Here is a 13209-nt window from a genome sequence, read left to right as displayed (position 1 = left end):
CTCATTCTGTAAAACCAAACTCCTTTGCTCCAATGAGCTGAGCAAAGGAGTTTGGCTTTATAGAGAGAAATAAGCTGAGGAGGCCGGGCATGGTGGCTCACATTTGTAATTCCAGCACTTTGGGAGGCCAAGGAGGGTGGATCACTGGAGGTCAGGAGTTTGAGACCAGCCAGGTCAACATGGCAAAACCCTGTCTCTACTAAAGACACAAAAATTAGCTGGGCATGTGCCTGTAATTCCAGCTACTCGGGAGGCTGAAGCAGGAGAATCGCTCAAACCTGAGAAGTGGAGGCTGCAGTGAGCTGAGATTGTGCCACTGCACTCCAGCCTGAGCAACAGAGTGATATTCTGTCTCAAAAAAAAAAAAAAAAAAAAAAGAAATGGGCTGAGGAAATCAGAAACAGAACAAAAAGCAGATTGGTCATTTCAAAGCTACTTTCCCTGTAAAGGTCAAAGCAGAAGGGACTTTATCAAGGCAGATAAAACTAGACTATTTAGGGATTTGCCTATTAACTCCTGCTACCTCGAAGTGTCACATAAACAACTTAGTTTCAGTTTGGTGGTATGGAACTTCAGGACAAGTAACTCCATTTTGATTTGGTCTGTTGAGCCTAAAGAGATATAATTGTATTGAACAATTCCCCTCTTTTTGTCGGGTCTCTCGAATAGGTGAGAGTGTGACCAAGACTTAGGGCATCAATACAATCTAACAGTCACCATCATTTTGGGGTGCGCTCTCCATACATCATTCATGGGTTACGTTGTCTTTCTTATCATGTGTTTGTTTAAGTTTTCTTCATTCCAGCCCAAAAGACCGTTTAGCATTCAGCAGATAGCTGCATGTAGATATTTAAGACTTTTTGAGAGGATACTGTGTACCAGGAAGACTAATATTGTGATCATCAGGAGGATAATACCAAAAATTTGGAGTATGCTTCTTACCCAGGGTCTCCATGAACTAAAGCAACTAAAATCAAACAGATCTAAGAATGAGCTAGATGAGGAGTCTGCCTGTTTTAACCAAGTAGGCGTTAATTTTTAATAACTGAGTCTCTACAATACTTGATATATTTACCTGTGTGCAACAAGAAGTATCAGCAACTACACAGACTCCTTCCTGTTCAGCTAGTAGGTAATCTAGCATCCCATGACTGGGATAAATTAAGGCAGGAAGTGAAAACAAGTGGATCTAGAAGTCTTTTTTTTAAAAATATGGAACGCTTCACGAATTTGCATGTCATCCTTGTGCAGGGGCCATGCTAATCTTCTCTGTATCGTTCATTGTTTTAGCATATGTGCTTCTGAAGCCGAGCACTAGAAGTCTTACTTTATAAAACAGATCATGAGGCTGGGCATGGTGGCTCACACTTGTAATCCCAGCACTTTGGGAGGCTGAGGTGGGCGGATCACCTGAGGTCGCGAGTTTGAGATCAGCCTGGCCAACATGGTGAAACCCTGTGTCTACTAAAAATACAAAAAATTAGCCAGGCGTGGTGGCGGGTGCCTGTAGTCCCAGCTACTTGGGAGGCTGAGGCAGGAGAATCACTTGAACCTGAGAGGCAAAGGTTGCAGTGAGCTGAGATGTTGGCCAGGCTGGTCTCGAACTCCTAACCTCAAGTGATCTGCCTACCTCAGCCTCCCAGAGTGTTGAGATTAGAGGTGTAAACCACCGGGCCCAGCCCAGCTTCTCATCTTGATTTGCAGTTTGATTGTCTCTGGTTATGGCATCATGCATTTTGGTGAAATCTCTATTTGGCCCACACATCAGTAATAAGACTTGTCCTTTGAAATTTACATTGAGTTGTCCAGCTTCTGCTTATAGGGCTTCAGGAACAGAGTAGTTCTTATTTTTAGTTGGAGAGCCGTAACCACATATTGGAGGAAACTAGAAGAATTCAGAATCTAGTCTAGTCTACAGGTAGATAATAAAAACTTGATAACAAGGAACAGGGGTATACCCTATTAACAGGTATGCTATAGCTTTCCTCAGAAACATAGTCTTTCTCCCAATAGCAGTGGTCTCCATCCTTTTTGTGGAAGACAATTTTTCCATAGACCAGGGTGGAGGTGGAAGGGATAGTTTCGGGATGAAACTTCCACCTCAGATCATCAAGCATTAGATTCTCATGAGGAGCAAGAAACCTAGATCCCTCGCATGTGAAGTTCACTATAGGGTTCCCACTTCTATGAGGATTTTTTGTTTTTGAGACGGAGTCTCACTCTGTCACCCAGGCTGGAGTGCAGTGATATGATCTTGGCTCACTGCAACTTCTGCCTCCGGGGTTCAAGGGATTCTCCGGCCTCAGCCTCCTAAGTATCTGGGATTATAGGTGTGCGCCGCCATACCCAGCTAATTTTTGGATTTTTAGTAGAGACGGGGTTTCACCATGTTGGCGAGGCTGGTCTTGAACTCCTGACCTCAATCCTCCCACCTTGGCCTCCCAAAGTGCTGGGACTACAGGCGTGAGCCACCGCGCCCGGCCTCCTGTGAGAATTTAATGCTGCTGCTGATCTGATGGAGGTGGAGCTCAGGCGGTAATGCTCGCTTGTCTGCGGCTCATCTCCTGCTGTGTGGCCCGGTTGCTCACCTCCTGCTGTGTGGCCCGGTTTTTAACAGGGGAGCCAGGGGTTGGGGACTCCTGCTCTACAGTCACCCCCATTTCTACCAAAGATAATCAGAGTAAAACTCATTTGTTTGCAAAATAAGTTTGGTCTCATCAAACTTAGGCTGTTTATTTATACAAGTACAGCAAGAATAACAATTGACCACGTAGGCTCTATTAAACTTTGCTTTGCTGGAACTTTTGATAGGAAATCAAATCCAACGGATTGGATTATTAACAACCTCTTGAGGCTATGAAGCCAAACCAAAGCATACTTTAGACTTTGTCTACAGTACCTGTAGATTAATTCTATGCACTTGTCAAATACGGTATCCCAGTGAAAAAATATAACTGATATTTCCAATTTTATTTTGAGAAAACTGAGCAGATTCTTTTTTTTTTTTTTAACTGAGCAGATTCTTATTGAACGTAACTATGAAAATAACTATATTGCCACGAAAATAAAAATTTTCATGAATATTTCTAAATTCTGGAGGGATCAGGTAGGTACTGAAAGTAAATGTTTCAATTTTTGTTCACAAAAATATACTTTGCCAAATTGCTGTAAGTTACAGATAGCTTAAAAGAAAGAGTTGTCTTAAATCTGAAAAACAAAATATTAAAAAACCTGCAATATGGCCAGGCGCAGTGGCTCACGCCTGTAATCACAGCATTTTGGGAGGCCGAGGCGGGCGGATCACGAGGTCAAGAGATTGAGACCATCCTGGCCAACATGGTGAAACACCGTCTCTATTAAAATACAAAAAAATTAGTTGGGCATGGTGGCATGCGCCTGTAGTCCCAGCTACTCGGGAGGCTGAAGCAGGAGAATCACTTGAACCTGGGAGGCAGAGGTTGCAGTGAGCCGAGTTCCCGCCACTGTACTCCATCTAGCCTGGCGACAGAGCGAGACTCCGTCTCAAAAGCAAGCAAACAAACAAACAAAAAACCTGCAATATTTCGAATAAAAATGCTGTAAAAACCCATAATTCTTCTTAATCAGTTTATTTAATCCCACGTAATTAATTTTTGTTCTGCTTGATCTTGGTTAGCAGCTCACGAACCCATAAGTTTCTACTTTAGATTTCTGGAAATTTCTACCTAGACCAGTGGTATGATCTTAAAGTTATCAGAGACCTACATTTATTTGTCAGAGTCCTCTCTATCCTTCTGTTAAAAGAAAAAGTCAGCGGAATTAAGTTTAAAGGAGTTTAGTTGAGCAATGAATGATTCACGAATCAGACAGCCCCCAGAATCACAGCAGATTCAGAGAAACTCCAATGGTGTCTCGTGGTCAGAACAAATTTATAGATAAAAAAAGGGAAGTGACATACAGAAATTGGAAGTGAGGCTCAGAAACAGCTGAATTAGTTACAGGTTGGTATTTGCCTTATTTGAACACTGAACACCCAGCAGTGTATGAATGGTTGAAGTATGGCTGTGCTGGGATTGGCTAAGACCCAGCTATTGTTATAGGCACTATTGTTATAACTTCTAAGTTAGGTTTTCAATTTTGTCTACCTATTAAGTTAGGTTGCAGTTAATCCAAGGACTCAAATATGGAAGTACGGAGTCTTTCTCATTTAGTTTGCTTTAACACTTCCCATGAATCTTCGGAGTTTCCCTCTGTTGCCCAGGCTGGAGTGCAGTGGCATGATCTCAGCTCACTACAACCTCCATCTCCCGGGTTCAAGCAATTTCCTGCCTTAGCTTCTCGAGTAGCTGGGATTATGGGTGCACATCACCATGTCTGGCTAATTTTTGTATTTTTAGTAGAGACAGGGTTTTGCCATGTTGGCCAGGCTGGTCTCAAACTCATGACCTCAGGTGATCTACCTGCCTCGGCCTCCCAAAGTGTTGAGATTACAGGCGTGAGCCACTGCGCCAGGCCACACTTCCCATGAATCTTCTTGAAGACACAACACTTTAGGATTACAGCTGTTTGCAAAAAGCTCTCAGAAGGGCTGGGTGGGCGGCTCACACCTGCAATCCCAGCACTTTGGGAGGCCAAGGCAGGCAGACAGCTTGAGCCCAGGAGTTCCAGACCAGCCTGGGCAACATGGTGAAACCTCATCTCTACAAAAAAAAAAAAAAAAAAAAAGAATTAGCTGGGCGTAGTGGTGCACACCTGCAGTCCTAGCTACTCAGAGGATCCCTTGAGTCAGGGAGGTGGAGGTTGCAGTGAGCCAAGATCATGATACTGCACTCCAGCCTGGGCAACAGAGTGAGACTCTGCTTCAAAAAAGAGAAAAAAAAAAAAAGGTTTCAGAAGAGCATGAGAATAAAAGAATCAACTGTGGACTTAAAATGACTATGGTTGAAAGTCTGATACGAGGTCAGGCATGGTGGTTCATGCCTATAACCCCAGCATTTTTGGAGGCCAAGGTGGGAGGATCACTTGAGGCCAGAGGTTCAAGACCAGCCTGGGCAACGTAACAAGATTTTGTGTCTACAAAAAATTTAAAAAAAAAATTAGCCAGGTGTGGTGGTGTGTGCTTGTAGTCCTAGCTACTTGGGAGGCTGAGGCAAGAGGATCTCTTAAGCTTAGGAATTTGAGGCTGCAGTGAGCTATGATTGTACCACTGCACTCCAACCTGGGTGACAGAACAAGAACTTGGTTCTAAAAAAAAATAAAAAATTAAAAAAAAATCTGGTGCTTGCAATTAGAATGATACAGAGATGATTAGCATGGTCCCCTCCACAAGGATGACACGCAAATTGGTGAAGCATTCCGTATTAAAAAAAAAAATCAAGCTGGGCGCGGAGACTCACGCCTGTAATTCCAATACTTTGGGGAGGCCGAGGCAGGTGGATCACTTGAGGTCAGGAGTTTGAGACCAGCCCAACCAACATGGCGAAATCCTGTCTCTACTAATACAAAACTTAGCTGGATGTGGTGGCGTGCACCTGTAGTCCAAGCCGCTTACTCAGGAGGCTGGGGCAGGAGAATCGCTTGAACCCAGGAGGCGGAGGTTGCAGTGAGCTGAGATCTTTAGCCTGGGCAACAGAGGGAGACTCTGTCTCAAAAACAAACAAACAAACAAACAAACAAACAAAAAAACTAGCTGAATGCCAGAATGCCATATTCTGGATAATAATTTAGTCAGGCTGGTGGCTTTTCAATTTTGCTTCTGTTTCTTAACTGGATTACTGAGTTTAGGGTGGAGTCCATTAACAAATAGGTCAGACAAATCATTTTCTATGTCTGGACTCTAGCACTGATAACTCTGAAAAAAGAAGCAACACTGCTTGCTCTGAGGGACTAAGTTTTATAAAAACCACTTTTCCCGCTTTCTTTTTGTCTTTGGGGTGTGATAGTAACTAAGCAAAAAGGTTGGCAGTTTCCATTTTTCTTATCAATTGGTTACTTAAGCTTTTCATTTGCCTTTTGTAATGAGCCTTTTAAAAGAAGCAAAAAAAAAAAAATTTCAAATCTTTTTAGAAGGTTCTGCATATCCATAGACATCCCTGGGTGGGTCTAATTCAGGAACTCTCTCTCTTCTCTTTTGGAGGCAAGGTCTTGTTCTGTAGCCCAGTCTAGAGTACAGTGGTGTGCGATCAGAACTCACTGCAGCCTCAAATTCCTGGACTCAAGAGATCCTCCCGTCACAGCTTCCCAAGTAGCTAGTAACTACAGGGGTGTGTCACCATGCCCAGCTAATTTTTCAAAGTTTTTGTAGAAATGTGGTCTATGTTGCTCAGGTTGGTCTTGAACTCCTGGGCCCAAGTAATTCTCCCTCCTTGGCCTTGCAAAGTGCTGAGCTTACAGGTCAGAGCCACTATGCCCAGCAGGAACCCTTATTTTATTTTATTTTTTTTTTGAGACAGAGTCTTACTCTGTCACCCAGGCTGGAGTGCAGGGGCACGACCTCGACCCACTGCAAGCTCCACCTCCCGAGTTCACGCCATTCTCCTGCCTCAGCCTCCCGAGTAGCTGGGACCACAGGCACCTGCCACCACACCCGGCTAATTTTTTTGTATTTTTTTAGTAGAGACGGGGTTTCACCATGTTAGCCAGGATGTTCTCCATCTCCTGACCTTGTGACCACCTGCCTCAGCCTCCCAAAGTGCTGGGATTACAGGTGTGAGCCACTGTGTCCGGCCAGGAACCCTGATTTTTAAATGCACTTCCTTTTTATTTTTTCGAGACAGGCTCTCCTTCTGTAGCCCAGGCTGGAGTGCAGTGGCATAGTCTCAGCTCACTACAACCTCCGCCTCCTGAGTTCAAGCAATCCTCCCACCTCAGCCTCCCGAGTAGCTGGGACTACAGGCACAAGCCACCACACCTGGCTAATTTTTGAAAGTTTTGTAGAAACAGGGTTTCACTGTGTTGCCCAGACTGGTCTCGAACTCCTGAGCTCAAGCAATCCACCCGCCTCAGCCTCCCAAAGTGCTAGGATTACAGGCATGAGCCACCCACCATACCTGGCTTAAATGCACTTCTTAAAGTTGAGTATTGGCCTGGCGTGGTGGCTCATGCCTGTAATCCCAGCACTTTGGGAGGCCGAGATGGGCGGATCGCTTGAGGTCAGGAGTTTGAGTCCAGCTTGGCCAACATGGTGAAACCCCATCTCTACTAAAAATACAAAATTAGCCCAGCGTGGTGGAGAGCACCTATAATCCCAGCTATTCGGGAGGCTGAGGCATGATAATTGCTGGAACCCGGGAAGCGGAGGTTGCAGTGAGTCCAGATCGTGCCACTGCCCTCCAGCCTGGCTGACAGAGTGAGACTCTGTCTCAAAAAAAAAAAGTCGAGTATCACTCATCTCATCTAGAATGGTCCATATAATGACCATTGTAATTTTAAATTATCTTTAGTAAGATTTCACTGGTTTCACCACCTTTATAAGTATTTTCAGCTACTGGGGCCTAATACAAGTAAAAGGCAGGTGTAGCCGGAAGGTGGAATATTCAGTTCTTTAGAAATTAAGGATCTGGTTGGGTGTGATGGCTCACACCTGTAATCCCAGCACTTTGAGAGGCCGAGGTGGGTGGATCACCTGAGTCAGGAGTTCAAGACCAGCCTGGTCAACATGGTGAAACTTGGTCTCTACTAAAAATACAAAAATTAGCTGGGCATGGTGGCGCATGCCTGTAGTCCCAGATACTCGGGAGGCTGAAGCAGGAGAATCGCTTGAACCCGGGAGGTGGAGGTTGCAGTGAGCCCAGGCAACAGAGCAAAGACTCCCATCTCAAAAAAAAAAAAAAAATTAAAGATCTCATTTTTACATTGACTCTTGGGTCTCTCCAAGTCAAGACAAAAGCCTAAGAGGGGGCCAGGTGTGTTGGCTCACACCTGTAATCCCAGCACTTTGGGAGGCCAAGGCAGGTTGATTGCCTGAGCTCAGGAGTTCGAGAACACCCAGGGCAACATGGTGAAACCCTGTATCTACTAAAAATACAAAAAAAAATTAGCCAGGCATGATGGCACTGCCTGTAGTCCCAGCTACTCAGGAGGCTGAGGCAAGAATCGCTTGAATCCTGTAGGCGGAGGTTGCAGTGAGCCGAGATTGCACCACTGCACTCCAGCTAGGGCTATAGAGTGAGACTCCATCACAAGAAAAAAAAAAAAAGCCTAAGAGGGAAACATCATGGGGTTGGGTGATATAATTCTTTCATAGTGTACCTCACTGCATAAACATTTTATTGAGGATAGCAAGTGCTACCTTGTTTCATGTCTAGTTTATTCTAACAGGGAGTCTCATTTTTTAGTGGCCAGCACTTTAATAGCTCTAAAGTACCTGAACTGTGCCCACTAGTTAAATGGTGGCTTTAGCTCTGAGATCCCCTTGACCAACTTACCCAGTGATTTTTTTCCTACCTAAGCATGCAAGAAAACATAACAAAAAGGATAGAATTCAAATTCCAGCAGATTCCAAAAGCCAGAGTTCATGCCTCCTGCAGTAATAACCACTTAGAGCAACACTGTCTTAAAATGCAGCTCCTTGTTACCTGAGTCCATGAGTAAGGTAAACAACTAAAAAACAAACAAAACCAAAAAAAGAAAAAAGGAAAAAAACTGCAGCTCTTAAACCAGACTTAATGGCACACACCTATAATCCTGTAATCCCAGGCACTCAGAGCAAAAGCAGAAGGATCGCTTGAGCCCAGTAGTTTGAGGCAGTAGTGTCCTGTGATTGTGCTTGTGAATAACCACTGCACTCCAGCCTGGACAACAGCACCAGACCCCGTCTCTTCTTTTTGTTTCTTTTTTCTTTTTGTTTTCTGCTTGTTTCTTTCTTTTGTTTGTTTGTTTGAGACAAACGATTCTCATGCCTCAGCCTCCCGAGTAGCTGGGATTATAGGGGCACACCACCACACCTGGCTAATTTTTGTATTTTTAGTAGAGACAAGGTTTTGCTATGTTGGCCAGGCTGATCTCAAGCAATCCACCTGCCTCTCAATGTGCTGCGGTTACAGGCATGCGCCACCGCACCCAGCCAAGACAAAACTGCAGCTCTTGCCAACGACTTGTCAGCCACTGCAAACCCCAAAAGGTCATGCACTGTCTCACAGCATAAACTAATCCTAAATTCAAAAGCCAAAAGGAAAAAGGGGAGTCCACCTGAGAGGAACTTACCTATAACCCTTGAGGCTCCATGAGGAAGACCGAGGACCTCAAAAGGCATCTGTGGCACCTCTCTGATATTCCACTGGGAGTCTCAGAAGTCATCAGCAGTGTCCTTCAGGTCCCTTTGTCAGTTGCTAGAACTGTCAAAAGACAAAATTACAATGAATTTAGTTTACAAATCTTTTTTTTTTTTTTTTTTTTTTGAGACAGAGTCTCTTTCTGTTGCCCAGGCGAGCATGCAGTGGCGCGATCTCAACTCACTGCAACCTCTGCCTCCCAGGTTCAAGCGATTCTCTTCCCTCAGCCTCCCAAGTAGCTGGGATTACAGGCACACACCACCATGCCCAGCTAATTTTTGTATTTTAGTAGAGATGGGGTTTCACCATATTGGTCAGGCTGGTCTTGAACTCCTGACCTCAAGTGATCCGCATGCCTCGGCTTCCCAAAGTGCTGGGATTATAGGCATGAGCTACCGCACATGCCTTTTAGAAATTTTTTTTTTTTTTTTTTTTTGAGACAGAGTTTCGCTCTTGTTGCCCAGGCTGGAGTGCAATGGCACAATCTCGGCTCACCGCAACCTCCGCCTCCCGGGTTCAAGCAATTCTCCTGCCTCAGCCTCCTGAGTAGCTGGGATTACAGGCATGCACACCACGCCCAGCTAATTTCGTATTTTTAGTAGAGAGGGGTTTCTCCATGTTGGTCAGGCTGGTCTCGAACTCCTGACCTGAGGTGATCTGCCCACCTCGGCCTTCCAAAGTGCTGGGATTACAGGCTTGAGCCACGGCGCCCGGTCTCACCTTTTATAAATCTTAATTGGCTTTTATTTTCTATTCTAGAATCGGGCAACATCTCATTCTATAGAGTGAGTGTTTTGATGAGCTGAGCAAAGGAGGTTGGGTTTGTAGATAGAAAAGGGCCAAGGAAAGTAAAAACAGAGAACACCAAGCAGATTGGTTGTTTCAGGTATTTTCCCTATAAAGGTCAAAGCAGAGGGGACTTCCTTATCCTGCCAGCTAACACTGGTCTGTTCGAGGATTTGGTCATTATCTGTCTCTCCTGATTACTCAGAAGGCCAAATAAACTTAGTTTCAGCTTGGTCTTGTGGAAGGTGAGTAACTCCATTTTGGTTTGGTCTTTTGGGCCTAGTAGAAGAGCTCAGTCCAAACCAATGGCCTCTTATAATTTAATTTTATTTATTTATTTACTTTTGAGACAGGGTGTCACTCTGTCATGAGGATGGCAGGTGCTACCTTGGAGTGCTGGAGTGCAGTGTTGCGATCTCGGCTCACTGAAGCCTCAACCTTGTGGGCTCCAGTTTTAGGGTCAGTTTGTGCTGTGAGAGAGTGTATGACCTTTTGGGACTACAGGCAAGTGTTACCACGCCCAGCTAATTTTTTGTATTTTTAGTAGACACAGGATGTCGCTAGGTTGCCCAGGCTACCTCTTATTATTTATACTCCTGATTATAAAGTACAGGATTTCTGTCTATTTAGGTTTCCAATCCATTCAGATTTTTATGTTATAGATGATGACTGCTGCTATTAAGAAAATGAGGGCAAGAGTAAATATAGGCAGAGTCTCCAATACATCAGCAACCTGTTATTTGTAGTGATGATCTGTTAGGAAGGGCTAACCCATTTTCCTTCTTGAAAGGGAGGCTTACGAAAAGAAAAACAGGTCAGGCGTGGTGGTTCATGCCTGTAATCCCAATCACTTTGGGAGGCTGAGGCAGGAGGATTACTTGAACCCGGGAGGTCAAGGCTACTGTGAGTCATATTCCCACCACTGCACCCCAGCTCGGGCAAAAGAGCAAAACCCTGTCTCTGTATAAATAGGTAACTCTAGGATTCCCAAATCTTGCAGATGAAGAAACCTCCTTCTCTTTTTTGGCTGGGGCGGGGAAGACTAGCCTGTTCTTTGTTTTCCTTGGGAAGTTACAGGGTTACTGACAAACAAAATTACTGTTCAGGGAAGAGACATCCAGTGGCCTCTATGTCCAAGCCCATTCCCAGGAACCACATTTCCAGAGGGGCCTCAACCCCTGAGGCCTCAACTGGCCCCTTTCCAGGTATCCAAGAACAAATCACAAACACGCAGTGGGGAACAAAAACCAGCCTGACCTCAGCACCTGCTCTCACCCCAAAGGGAGGTGAGGGCTGCTGGCATTGGTGGGTCCTGGGCCTAGTCTCTAGCCAGAGGATGTGGGGACCTCTCTCGGGGGCCTGCCCTTCCCACACCCCTCTCCCAGCCAGGCTGTCTTGGACATTTTTGGGACTCCTCTGAGGGATCATGGTTCTTGCTCTGGGGTTTTCTTTTGTCATTTTAACACTGAGGCATCCCAGCCTCCCTTCCTGGAAGATGGGAGTATTTGCACTGTTGCCTTTTCTTTTGTCCCTGTTTTTGTATAAAAATGACAATACTCTCTGTCGGACTGTATCTTAGCCCAAAAAACAAAACCGAACCCCCTTCTCTTTGATACTCTAGGTTCATAGAGCCAAGCCTACCAATTTTTTTCTTGTTCTTTGTTTTTTGGTTGGGGAAAGGGTTTTCTAAGAAATACTGAACTTTCCTTACCTAAAAGTGGTCCAGGTTAAACAAGTCAAACCTTAAATGTAATACCCATTGCTTTAAAATATTCTAGCAAAGAAAATAAGGTTTGGAAGATGGTGGTAGGGGATAGATGAAATAAGATTGAAAAGTGTTGACAATTTACGAAGTTCTGGAAATTCATTCTACTCTTCTGTTTGACATTTTCCACAGTAAGGAGGTTTTAAAAATATTAGCTTTCTCTTATTTTTTACTCTAACAACTTCCTTGTGCTTGTCTTTGACAGGTCCTGGCTCAGGAGGAGGAAAGCTGCACAACCAGTCTTTGTGTGTGTGTGCAAATCTCTGTGTGTTCACTTGTGAATACAGTTTCATTAGGGGAGGGTTCACCTTTGTTATGCGCGTGATCAGTACATAATAATTATATATGTTTTCTTTTATTTTTTTTAGAGACAGGGTTTCACTCTGTCACCCAGGCTGGAGTTCAGTGGTGGCAATCATAGCTTACCGCAGCCTCTACCTCCTGGTCTGAAGCAATCGGCCTCCCAAGTAGCTGGGACTACAGGCCCACGCCATCACGCCCGGCTTTTTTTATTTTTTGTATAGACGGGGTCTCCCTATGTTGCCCAGGCTGGTCTGGAACTCTTGGGCTCCAGTGATCCTCTCACTTCAGCCTCCCAAAGTGCTGGGATTATAGGCAAGAGCCACCACGCCAAGCCTATATCTCACTTTAAAACAACGAAGAACGTTCTCCTTCCTCACATATCTCAAATTCGGGGGACACCAAATCTCTGATATTATCCTAACGATTTTTTTTATAACCAGGGTATCACAATTCCTTTCAGAAACGGTTCTTTAGCCGCTCATACCACGGGTTTCGGTGGCACAGCGCGGGGCAGCACAGACCTGTGCTACAGCTCTCGGCCCTACCCAGAGCAGGATGGCCCTAACCTAATTTTTTTTTTGTTGTTTGGAGATGGCTTCTCACTCTGACGCCCAGGCTGGAGTGCGGTGGCACAATCTTGGCTCACTGCAACCTCCGCCTCCTGGGTTCAAGCGATTCTCCTGCCTCAGCCTCCTGAGTAGCTGGGATTACAGGCACCCGTCACCACACCCGGCTAATTTTTGTGTTTTTAGTAGAGACACAGTTTCACCACGTTGGCCAGGCTGGTCTTGAACTCCTGACCTCAGGTGATCCGCCCTACCTCGGCCTCCTAAAGTGCTGGGATTACAGGCGGGAGCCACCGCGCCCGACCTAATTTTTTGTATTTTAGTAGGGACGGGATTTCACCGTGTTGCCTAGGTTGGTCTCGAACTCCTGAGCTCAGGCAGTCCGCCCGCCTCTGCCTGCCAAAGTGCTAGAATTACAAGAATGAGTCACTGCGCCCGGCCCCTAGCCTCACTTTCTTTGAGCCTCAGTTTCCACCGCCTGAAAAAAGAGCAGATCGATTGCACCCGCTTCCCGGGGCCCCTCCCAAACAATGGGCAG

General features: G+C 45.2%; 2 non-coding genes across 2 annotated transcripts; one reads left to right on the top strand and one right to left on the bottom strand.

The window, feature by feature from the left end:
• Positions 1–1206: 1206 nt before the first annotated feature.
• On the bottom strand, positions 1207–1315 carry LOC112133178 (U6 spliceosomal RNA). Its single transcript, XR_002914865.1, has one exon. It is a non-coding gene; the product is annotated as a U6 spliceosomal RNA (small nuclear RNA).
• Positions 1316–5238: 3923 nt separating this feature from the next.
• Positions 5239–5344, top strand: LOC112133229 (U6 spliceosomal RNA). The gene has a single exon (XR_002914910.1). It is a non-coding gene; the product is annotated as a U6 spliceosomal RNA (small nuclear RNA).
• Positions 5345–13209: the final 7865 nt, after the last annotated feature.

Source organism: Pongo abelii, chromosome 3 (genome assembly GCF_028885655.2).
Source record: "Pongo abelii isolate AG06213 chromosome 3, NHGRI_mPonAbe1-v2.0_pri, whole genome shotgun sequence".
Lineage (NCBI taxonomy): Eukaryota > Metazoa > Chordata > Mammalia > Primates > Hominidae > Pongo > Pongo abelii.
This window is presented reverse-complemented; position numbering and strand designations above follow the sequence as displayed.